The following is a 12673-nucleotide window of genomic DNA, read 5'->3' as shown; positions in this document are numbered from 1 at the left end:
GTAATGGAAACCCAAATGAACATTCTGTCCAACCCAATGATACTACTTACTGAATCCTCACAACCACGTGTTCAGGGATTATTAGTCGTCCCGTTTTAAGGTGACAAAATTGAGCTTCAGAGACAACAGAGCCAAATCATTAAAAAGATGCTGATGTTGGGAAAAATTGAAGGCAGGAAGAGAATGGGCTGAGAGAGGATGAGACGGTTGGATGGCATCACTGACTCAATGGACATGAGTTTGAGCAGGCTCCAGGAGATGGTGAAGGACAGGGAAGTCTGGGGTGCTGCATGTAGTCCATGGGGTCACAGAGAGTCAGACACAACTTAGTGACTGGACAACAACGACATCAGGTAGTTTTCCCAAGGACCCACAGCTAATAAACTGCTTAAGGGAAGATATAAATAAAAATGCTCAAGATCTGTGATGCCCGACCCAACAGCCATTAACCCTATGAGGCTACTGCTCACTTTAAATCTGGCTTGTGTGACTCAGAAACTGAATTCCTGATTTGATTTTAGTTAACTTCAATGTAAACAGAATAGCACGGAAATAGAATGTTTCCATCATCACAGAAACTTCAGTAGGACAGTGCTGAAGTAGCTGATAGAAGTTCAGTTCTGCATATGCTGGGATTGAAATGGTGGCAGGACATCCAAGGAGATAAACAAACAGGTAAGCAACCTAGACGTAGGGGTCATCCACCCAGGAAAGCAGGAGAGCCTGCAGGGAGGCAGAGAAGCACAAGGGTTGAGAAGAGAAACTGGCGGTGGGGGATGCCTACCATCCAGATGGCAGGAGGAAGAGGAATCTCCAAAGTCACTGAGGAACAGAGTTCTTATACCCTTTTCAGGTTTAATAATTTATTTCTCCTCTTACACTTGTGCATAAGCATTTGGACAACAAATATTTTGCTTAAGAATGAAGATCTGCCTTTTGTAATAGAAAAGTACATTTCTTCATTCCTGTGATGGTTTGATGCAAAGACGTCAGCCCTTTGAAAGATGCCCTCCAGCTCAGAGCCAGGTACACTATTTGCAGAAAAATGTGAGCCCAAGACACAGCACTCCACGGCTTTGATGCGATGCAGGATGTGGCTCAAATTCAATTCCGAACTATACACAAACTTCCTGAATAATGAGATCGCAACAACTTGTTGAAATGAAAGCTCTGAAGTTCCTTGCTGTGAAGGGACCTTCATTATGATTTTTACTTAAACCTCCCTTTCAGTTGCCTGGGGGAGTCTTCATGAAGTTATCTGATCCAGTAACTTTTCTTACTGTGTAATCAAATTTATCCAGAGTAAGTCTAATTTTTTTCCTTGTTGGGAATGAAAAGTCCATTCACAATGCCTTTAGTAAGGAGTTTTACTTCAGTAAGATCTGAGACCAAACTTTCTTTTCCCCTGGAGAGAGGGTGAGACACACCTTGGGCCAGTCTATCCCATATTCTTCATCCTATAAAATGATAGCATTTGGAACCCCCACTGACTTCAAGAGGGAATTTCTCATCCACCCTTGCAGTTGTGGGGCTTCCCTGGTAGCTCAGCTGGTAAAAAATCTGTCTGCAGTGTGGGAGACCTGGGTTTGATCCCTGGGCTGGGAAGATCCCCTGAAGAAGGGATAAGCTACCCCTTCCAGTATTCTGGCCTGGAGAATTCTATGGACTGTATAGTCCATGGGTCGCAAAGAGTCAGACACGACTAAGTGACCTTCACTTTCATGTAGTTGGAGTGGGTGATGCACAGTGGGTGGAAGGAGAGGAGGCAGTGGGAAAGTATGAGCAAGGGCATAAAGGTGCCTGCTAACATTAAAGTTACAAAACCCTTGAAATTTAGAGTTCTGAAAAGCCCACTAAAACATTTCAAACTTTTTCACCTGTATAATTTACAATGAGGCTTTGGTGACTCTTCACAGCGCCAAGTGACCCTAAAACACACAACACAGAATTGGAGAGAGAGGAGTTCTGGGGATTGAAATGCAGGAAGCATACGAACAGAATGGCAGCGTGGCCTACTAAACGGGGGAAAAAACTGGAGGATGCCGAAAGGAAGCTCCCATCCTCCCCACCCTCACTCCTGACTGCTGTAGGTAGTGTTTGCAGCCACAGTGCTGAACTCACATACAGCTGGCTTCTGCCTTGTACATGCAATTAACCACGCTTTCTCTGTGTCTGCATCACTCCCTGGGAGAACATGAGGAGTTTGAGAGGAGATGGTCTCTTTTCCAGGATACCTGGGAGCCATTAAGTGGGAAATTCACCTAATGGAACCCCAGTTTTACTTTGAAAGAGTTGATCCATCTCTTGAGGTTCCCCGAGAATGTGTTTCATCAAGCCTAATGGGAGGTCATTACAGAGGGCCGTATATGATTTTTTTTTTTTTTTGGTAACCAAATTGATTTTTCTGATTCTTTTTAATTTTAAAATTTCCACCACCACAATGCTGCATTATTAAGAAAAAACAAAAGTTAGGATAAGGTCATGCCTTTTGGGCAAGCAGGACAGTTGAGGAGAGAGTGGTCACTTCTAAGGCCTGGCTTCTCTCGCTCTCTGCCTGTAGGCGGAGGAGGGACGTGAACAGGGAGACCCCTTCACGGACAGTGCAGGGTGGGCGAGACCTGGGAGACCTCTGAGGAGTACCGAGGGTGCTGGATGGTGGGTGTGCTTCCTGCACTAAAGATGGAAACCACTTGTTGTCCCCTTCAGACTGCATCAGGGTTCAGCTCAAACCCTTCCTTCCCCTCCATCTCCTGCCTGACTGAAAATTCCAGGTGCCCCATTCCTCTTATCTGTGAGCCAAGAGGTACTTCGGCCACTTTCTAACCTGCTCTCCTTTTTAGAAGCCTGATTTCTCTCATTCGTTCTTGGTGAGGTTCTGACTCAGCAGGGGCTGTGGTGCAGAAAGACCAAAGAGGGAACTGCAGACAAGACCGGCGTCCAGCTCTACCGCCTGCTAATCACATGCCTGTGATCAAATTCTTAATTTCTCTGGGTTCCAGTTCTCTTATCTGTGAACTGGAGGTATTACTCATTTATTTATCTCCGCCAGCTTTGGAAGAACGAAAGGTGGTTTCCTGGGATCCATAAAGAACAGTAAAACAGAATGATGGACAAGAAGGGCAGAAGCGGTAGGGCAAACACGAGGGACGCGGCACAGGGTCAGGGATGTGGCTGAAAGAAACGGGGCTGAGGACACCCTCTGACACAGCCGCCATGTGAGCTGACTGTTCCTGAAAATTTCTGTAAGTTGGAAAACTGTGAACAAATGTAGGCTCCCAACATTTTCAGCAGCTACTAAGCTCAGGACTCCGTGCTGTGATCCTATTTAGTAAGTGTGTACGGAGGTGCAAGTGCTGAGGGAGACATGGAGAGGAGGAAGCCGGGCCCTGGCTCTCCAAGTCCTGCCAGCAGCCTGGTGGGAGTGCCTAGGGCACAGCGCAAGTGGCGCTGCAGCAGAGCGCGGGCAGCACGTCAGAGCAGGACGGGGCTTCAGGTAGAGGCCGTGTGAGGCGGGGGCGGGGTCTGGGCTGCTGAGCGTGTGTGCAGGCCCCTCTGTGTCCGCTCTTTAGATCTGCACGAATTCTGCGTGTGTTCTGCTTCCAGTCTGCATCACTGACTCTCTCGTGTTAACGACTGCCAGGGAAGCAGGCCCTCACGTCTCCTGCTGCTGCTGCAGAGTCGCTTCAGTCGTGTCCAACTCTGTGCGACCCCAGAGACCGCAGCCCGCCAGGCTCCCCCGTCCCTGGGAGTCTCTAGGCAAGAACACTGGAGCGGGCTGCAGTTTCACGTCTCTTACTAAAATGTAAAATCCTGCTCGCCGGCCAAGGATAGGAGCGGCACAATCAACACTGACCTCGCCATTCTTACTCCATCTCCCATATACATGTACTAGTTCTCAAAAACAACCAGATGATACTTTCCTTTTCACACAGGGTTCTCTGAGCATCTTTAATGTACTTGTTCAACCCTGACTCCATCTCACGCTCAACAGCCTCACAAAAAGCCTCTGGACTTTCTAAGACATGCACAGTGCTTGTCTTCCTTTTAGAATCCCTCCTGCCCCCTAGGTTTTTTTTTTTTTTTAATGGAACCTATTTTATTTGGGGCAGTAACAGAGTGCCATTTACTTTAAGAATTTTAGCTGGTGAAGAAATGAGCCCTAAATGTTAAAAGCAAAGATTAGACTAGCCTCAGTAACCAGTAAGATGGGCCACCACCAGCCATTTTACTTACAAACTGCTGTTAAGAGTTTACTATCAGGATGATCCCTTCAAGCAGGCCCTATTAAAAAAATAATCACCATCTGCTCGATTCCCTTTTTATTAAACTGGTCATTAATTACTGGTTTAACAACTAATTTCGTCTGGGTTTTATTGAGTAATGACAAAATAAACAGGGGAGGGTATCAAGCTTCCTGCATTGCTGAGGGCAGGAATTCTTCATAATGCTATGTTTCAAGGGGGGCTGTAATAAACCACCAAATTCCATTTAATATGGTAATTATAATTCTCAAAATTCATCCTTCCTGTGGTTAACGAGTGCCTTCTTTCAGCTTAGCTCAGCCTGACTTCAGCTTGGGTCATTAAATAGCAAACTAGTTTTCGCGCACTGGTAACAATAGATCTTTCATGGGTTATTGCCTAATTAATTGAGGTGCATAATTTGATCGCTACAACTTTTTAAAAATTTCATATTCCAGGTATCATGTAACAATACTGCATTATTGTAGAGTAATTTAAAATGGTATAAATTTTAAAGTTTTGATTAGACCAGGTCTATGATCCTCCATAAGGTAAAGTACAAAGTTTTACCAATGTTTTTCGACTAAAACATTTAGGTTAAAACATTTGCAACAAGTCATTAATTTAATAACGTGCTCATCCAAAACAAATCATAACTCATTTCTTTTTATTGGAAAAGTAATTGAGTAATGAATAATGAAAATCATCTCACTGAAAAGGGCAGTAAATATGTTGACTTTATTATTAATACTCAATTTTGGTTAATAAGGCAGCTATTAAATTTGAAACATGATGGACTTGATTTATTGACTCATCCAAGATAACAGTGAAATATTATCTAGTAAATACCAAAGTTCCTGCAAGAGAAAATCTGATCATGAAACATGAATTCAACTGAAATTTCAGCTCCTTTTAAAAACTGTGCTGTGCTTAGTTGCTCTGTCATGTCTGACTCTTTGCAACCCCATGGACTGTTGGCCCTCAGACTTCTCTGTCCATGGGGATTCTCCAGGCAAGAATATTCGAGTGGGTTGCCATGCCCTCCTCCAATGGATCTTCCCAACCCAGTGATCGAACCCAGGTATCCCGCATTGCACGTAGATTCTTTACCATCTGAGCCACCGGAGAAACCCTTTTGAAAACTATTCAATCTCAAACCTCTTATCCACGTGCACAGGTATGAGCGAGGTGGGGAGGGGGTCCTAAGACAGCTTTCCACATCACTCAGCAGCCTGCTGAACTGGAATTCTCTGGCGAACCAATATAGGCTAGGTCACTCTTATATTCTACCCAAAAGGAGTTCATAATAAACTGCCAAGAAGATATTAGTTATACCTAAAAGGTGGTCTGTAGCCTAATACTCAAACATAACACTTCAGGAATGGTTCAGGGGAAAGAGAAAAATACCCACCGATTAAATGTAAAGGGCACTGGAGGAATGCGTTTTTTAAACTCTTGTAAATACGATTATAGTTGATTCTTCAGTTATTTACAGCAGTTATGTTCTATAAAGTTCCTGCAAACACTGCATTAGTGAGTACAGAGCCACTGTGTTGCAAGCACTAATTTTGAGTTACAAAGAAACTTTAGTGAGTAGACAAATTCACAAATATGGAATCTGCAAATGATGAGAACTGACCGGACCTTATACCACAAGCCCATATTATTCATTCACCCATGCATTATAGTTGCTTATCTGCTCTAATTCTTTACACTTATAGGACAATCTTAGCCCTATTATAAGACTTTTGTGCAGTGACATGGCCCAGAACACACATACTTTATTTAGTAAACCCTGAAAATTTTCTGGGAGTTATCAAGTTTTAGAAGAATTGGAACACTATTTAAAGGTTTAAGTAATATGTTTTGAGAATGTTCCAAGTTCTTGTCAAATATTTTCTTATTTCTCTGCATATTTCAGAGAGGGGCCTTCATTTCACACTAAGAGATATTAAGTAACATCCTGGGTTTGTCTAGTTCTAAATCAACAATGATATTTTTGATATAAAAGATTTAACAAATGATTCTTGCCTGTTACCTTCATGGGAAGGATAATTACAATTTAATCTTTGGGTAATGTCTAATAACTCGATCTAGCCTTGGAGTACAAAATGAAGCAGGGCAAAGGCTAACTAAGCTTTGCCAAGAAAACATACTGGTCATAGCAAACACCCTGTTTCAACAACACAAGAGACAACTCTACACATGAACATCACCAAATGGTCATACCGAAATAAAACTGATCATGTTCTTTAAAGCCAAAGATGGAGAAGCTCTATACAGTCAGCAAAAACAAGACCTGGGACTAACTGGGGCTCAGATCATGAGCTCCTTCTTTATAGCAAAATTTAGGCGTAAATTGAAGAAAGTGGGATAACCAATAGACCATTCAAGTATGACCTAAATCAAATCCCGTATGATTAAACAGTGGAGGTGATGAATAGATTCAAGGGATTAGATCTGGTAGACAGAGAACTATGGATGGAGGTTTGTAACATTGTACAGGAGGGCATGACCAAAACCATCCCAAAGAAAAAGAAATGCAAGAATGCAAAGTGGTTTTCCCACTTTCCTAAATTTTGCTGTAAGGAGCTCATGATCTGAGCCACAGTCAGTCTGTTTTTGTCCTGCATTGTTCAGTTAAGAACTATTAGCTGAGAAAAGAAGACAAGCAAAAGGCAAAGGAGAAAGGGAACGATATACTGAACTGAACGAAGAGTTCCAGAGAATAGCAAGGAGAGATAAGGAACCCTTCTTAACTGAACAATGCAAAGAAACAGAGGAAAACAATAGAGTGGGAAAGACTAGAGATCTTTTCAAGAAAACTGGAGATACAAAGGTAATATTTCATACAAAGATGGGCTCAATAAAAAACAAAAACAGAAAGGACCTAACAGAAGCAGGTGAGATTGAGAAGTGGCAAGAATACACAGAAGAGCTGTACAAAAAAGGTATTAACGATCCAGATAACCATGATGGTGTGGTCACTCACCTAGAGCCAGATATCCTAGAGTGTGAAGTCAAGTGGGCCTTAGGAAGCATTACTGCGAACAAAGCTAGCGGAAGTGATGGAATTCCAGCTGAGCTATTTCAAATCCTAAAAGATGCTGCTGTCAAAGTGCTGTACTCAATACGTCAGCAAATTTGGAAAAATCAGCAGTGGCCGCAGGACTGGAAAAGATCAGTTTGTACTTCAATTCCAAGGAAGGGCAATGCCAAGGAATTTTCAAACTACCATACAATTGTGCTCATTTCACATGCTAGAAAGGTAACGTTCAAAATCTTTCAAGCTAGACTTCAGCAGCACATAAACAAAGAACTTCCAGATGTACAAGCTGGATTTAGAAAAGGCAGAGGAACCAGAGATCAAATTGCCAACATCTGCTGGATCATAGAGAAAGCAAGTAAACTCCAGAAAAACATCTACTTCTGCTTCATTGACTATGCTAAAGCCTTTGACTGTATGGATCACAACAAACTGTGGAGCATTCTTAAAGAGATGGGAATATCAGACCATCTTACCTATCTCCTGAGAAATCTGTAAGCAGATCAAGAAGCAACAGTTGAAACCGGACATGGAACAATGGACTGGTTCCAAATTGGGGAAGGGGTATGTCAAGGCTGTACATTGTCGCTCTGCTTATTTAACCTCTCAAATATACCAGACGGTATCATCCTAATGGCAGAAAGTGAAGAGGAACTAAAGAGCTTTTTGAATAGGGTGAAAGAGGAAAAGTGAAAAAGCTGGTTTAAAATTCAACATTCAGAAAACTAAGACAATGGCATATGGTCCCATCACTTCACAGCAAACAGATGGGGAAAAAGTGGAAACAGTGACAGATTTTATTTTCTTGGGCTCCAAAATACACTGCTGACTGTAGCCATGAAAATGATGCTTGCTCCTTGGAAGGAAAGCTATGACAAACCTAGACAGTGTATTAAAGGGTTGAGACATCACTTTGTCAACAAAGGTCCACAGAGTCAAAGCAATGGTCTTCCCAGTAATCATGTACAGATGTGACAGCTGGACCATAAAAAAGGCTGAGTGCTGAAGAACTGATGCTTTCAAACTGTGGTGCTGGAGAAGTCTCCTGAGAGTCCCCTGGACAGCAAGGAGATCAAATCAGTCATTCCTAAATGAGATAGAACCTGAATATTCATTGGAAGGACTGATGCTGAAGCTCCAATACTTTGGCTACCTGATGCGAAGAGCCGACTCATTGGAAAAGACCCTGATTCTGGGAAAGATTGAGAGCAGGAGAAGGGGATGACAGAGGATGAGATGGTTGGATTGCATCACCGACTCAATGGACGTGAGTCTGAATAAACTCTACGAGATGGTGAAGGACAGGGAAACCTGGTATGCTGCAGTCCATGGGGTCACAAAAGAGTCAGACATGACTTAGCAACTGAACAACAAGGTGAGTTGAAATTCAACAAATATTTTTTAGTTGTTATATGAGCACTGGGCCAGAGATCACAAATTGATGCTCTACAGGATACTGACTCAAGATTTAAAAGCTGAGATTCAATGTGGCAATCCAGAGTTCCAGATTCTCTTGGAAAATCAGCTGCTCTGGCATTCAGTTCAGTTCGTTTCAGTTACTCAGTCGTGTCCAACTCTTTGAGACCCCATGAACTGCAGCACGCCACACCTCTCTGTCCATCACCAACTCCCGGAGTTCACCCAAACTCATGTGCATCGAGTCGGTGATGCCATCGAGCCATCTCATCCTCTGTCATCCCCTTCTCCTGCCCTCAATCCCTCCCAGCATCAGGGTCTTTTCCAATGAGTCAACTCTTCGCATGAGGTGGCCAAAGTACTGGAGTTTCAGCTTTAGCATCATTCCTTCCAAAGAAATCCCAGGACCGATCTCCTTTATTTTTTTTTTTCCGATCTCCTTTAGAAAGGACTGGTTGGATCTCCTTGCAGTCCAAGGGACTCTCAAGAGTCTTCTCCAACACCACAGTTCAAAAGCATCAATTCTTTGGCACTCAGCTTTCTTCACAGTCCAACTCTCACATCCATACATGACCACTGGAAAAACCATAGCCTTGACTAGACGGACCTTTGTTGGCAAAGTAATATCTCTGCTTTTTAACATGCTGTCTAGGTTGGTCATTAAGGAGTAAGCGTCTTTTAATTTCATGGCTCTGGCATTACTGAGCCTGAATTCTTACAGAGCGATGAGCTGAGGCAGAGAAGCAACCTGGCCCCGACATATAGAACATGGGCTCTCAAATTCACTCCCTGTTTTTCTAGTACCCAGCCGGCTCCAGTCACTTATACACATCATCCATTTGATATTCTTAAGTGCCTCAACTTCCAACCCTTTGCCTACACAGGCAAAACTTCAACAACACTTATTTCACAACTATTTACTAAATGGTCTTGCTTTCTGGGCTTCCCAGGTGGCTCAATGGTAAAGAATCTGCCTGGGAATGCAGGAGATGTGGGTTCTATCCCTGGGTTGGGAAGATCACCTGGAGAAGGGAATGGCAACCCATTCCAGTATTCTTGCCTGGAAGATCCCATGGATGGAGGAGCCTGGGTGGCTACAGTCCATGGGTTGCAGAGTCAGACATGACTAAGCACACTCAGCATGCTTGCTTTTTGAGACTAACCAGCTAAGCTTCCTTCCAATTTGGAGAACTTGAATTGGTAGGAAAACCAAACAGACCAAAAAGTCACCATTACATCCATGAATCTCAACAAGGGAAGGGAAGAGATAAAGCTTTAAAATGTGCCAAGAGGAGTCTGGTTGGCAAGGGCCAACACAGATGGGATTCCTCTTTGAGGGTGCTGCACATGTGTGGGGACAGACGGAGGGTGAAGAGCCACAATACAAGATGGCATTTGTGGGGTGTGCTGTCTATGAGGACAGTGCTTTAATTATCTGGACACAAGGAAGTGGATTCACTCTGGACAGAGTTTTTCTTGTACTGTTAAAACAGTTGGGCAGAGAGGGCCTCTTTGTTACATGTCTTCTTTGAAAATATTAAGATCCTGTGATGGGTTCTGAATGGCATTAAATGGTCCTTCAGGGCTCAGCTACCCCTCTGAATATGTATAGATCTACCTGCAAAGGGGCTAGTTGGCATCAATGTCCTAGGTTTCACAGTTGGCTTGGTTGACACACTCTCAAGCCTGTTCTAAGGAGGGCCTGGCTATGCAGCAGGGTAAGTAGAGACTGACCTGCTGACGCTCCAGTGGACCACGCATTTGAGCTTCTGGGCTCTTGTGTTTTGAATCTGGAGCTCTCCCTAACACTGAGTTGATTGTATAGAATGAAAGAAGCAAATTTTGATATATGAATTGACATAGCTGGAGAATCAATGAGTCAACAGGACTGCCTGCAAAGCCAAAGGGGATCTTAGACTAGAACAAAGTAGCAGGGGGCAGTGATTCAGATTTCCCTGATCCCCAAAGAAGTTACCTCCTGAGAGCTGTGGCAAAGCAGGGAGATCACTGCTGGGAAAATACAGTGGAATTTTTCTTCCACAACTAGGATGCTGTTTGCTGCAAGTCACCTCACTAATGCAGAATTTCTTATCTACAAAAACGTTGGCTAAAGGGCAGTTCCAGGTTGTTAGTTAATTAGCACTGAGGACTCAGTTTCCTCCTCTCTTTTTGTTTGATCATTCATGGCAAGTTGGATGCTCACCTTCTTGTTGGAGGAATGTTGCAGTATCTCCTGTTATCACATCTTTTCCTGGAGACAGTCTTTTTTTTTTTTTAATTGAATTAAAGAGTGTTTAAATTCTATAGTGCTTTACAATTTTCAAGTTTCACACACATGATTTCAGGTAATCCCATAATACCCCCCTTTCTTCCTACCCCAAAGGCTCCCCTCCAATTCCTTCTTCTCACTGGTAACCTCTAGTTTGTTCTCTATACTCGTGAGTCTGCTTCTTTTTCATTTCATTCACTAGTTCATTAGTTCACTAGTTCCAAGAATCTGCCTGCAATGTGGGAGACCTGGGTTTGATCCCTGGGTTAAGAAGATCCCCTGGAGAAGGGAAAGGCTACCCACTCCAGTATTCTGGCCTAGAGAATTCCATGAACTGTATAGTCCATGGGGTTGCAAAGTTAGACACAACTGAGGGACTTTCCCTTTCATGGACTGTAGCCTACCAGGCTCCTCTGCCCATGGGATTTTCCAGCCAAGAATACTGGAGTGGTTTGCCATTTCCATCTCCAGGGGATCTTTCTTACCCAGGGATCAGAAAGGAACCTTGAGTTTATCAAGCTATGATCAGCTTGCATAAAAGAGGTTTATTTATTTATTTTCAAGGCATGTGTGTGTGCTAAGTTGCTTCAGTCATGCCCGGCTCTTTGTGACCCCATGGCCTGTAGCCTGCCAGGCTCCTCTGCCCATGGGATTCTCCAGGCAAGAATACTGGAGTGGGTTGCCATGCCCTCCTTCAGGAGATCTTCCTGACCTAAGGATCGAACCTATGTCTCTTACTTCTCCTGCACTGGCAGGCAGGTTCTTTACCACTGGTGCCACATGGGAAGTCCCCTTTTTTATGGGGTACACCCAGTGTTGTATTTTTCTAATGACTATACAGAAAGATGTGGCAGTCACTGATGATGTTCCCTAACTATCTCTGGCTCTCTCGTTTCTGGCACATGATAAGGCATGGCCATATGACTTGATCTGGCCAGTGAAATATGCATGGTAATGACAGTTCACAGCGACACTTCCTCTTGCTGTAGTGATTACAGAAAGTGTGCCAAGATAAAGCTTTCCTAATGAGTCACAGTGGCTAAATACACTGAGCAAAAAATTAAACTTGTATTAAGTCACTAACATTTGGAGATTATTTGTTAAAACAGTATAGTGAAGCCCATCTTGATAAATACAAAGTACATACATACTTTATACTGCATTTAAACTACTGCTATTATTTTTAGATCAAATATCCTTTCTTTAAAAACAAGGAATTCCCTGGCTGCCCAGTGGTTAGGACTCGGCACTTTCACTGTAGTGGCCTGGGTTCAATTCCTGGTTGGGGAGCTAGGATCCCAGAAAGCCATGGCACGGCAAACACATCAACACCCTCACTATCCTTCAAGCTTTGGCTCAAGTTACATTTTCATTTTGACTCCAGCCAACATTTATCTCACGTGGATGTCAATTCCAACTATAAGAAAATCACCAAGTTAAGTACTTGGCTATTTTATAATTACTCATATACATTAACGGAGAAGGCAATGGCACCCCACTCCAGTACTCTTGCCTGGAAAATCCCATGGACGGAGGAGCCTGGTAGGCTGCAGTCCATGGGGTCGCTAAGAGTCAGACACAACTGAGCAACTTCACTTTCACTTTTCACTTTCATGCATTGGAGAAGGAAATGGCAACTCACTCCAGTGTTCTTGCCTAGAGAATCCCAGGGATGGGGGAGCCTGGTGGGCTGCCGTCTAT

General features: G+C 43.4%; 1 protein-coding gene across 1 annotated transcript in view; it reads right to left on the bottom strand.

Moving 5' to 3' along the window:
• The window catches only part of JAZF1 (JAZF zinc finger 1), a 332658-nt gene that overhangs the window by 64128 nt on the left and 255857 nt on the right, over positions 1–12673 (bottom strand). The gene's annotated exons all lie outside the window — the stretch shown is intronic.

This window comes from Ovis canadensis, chromosome 4 (genome assembly GCF_042477335.2).
Source record: "Ovis canadensis isolate MfBH-ARS-UI-01 breed Bighorn chromosome 4, ARS-UI_OviCan_v2, whole genome shotgun sequence".
NCBI classification, from domain to species: Eukaryota; Metazoa; Chordata; class Mammalia; order Artiodactyla; family Bovidae; genus Ovis; species Ovis canadensis.
Note: the sequence above shows the minus strand (reverse complement) of the source record. Positions and strands in the feature narration are given on the sequence as shown.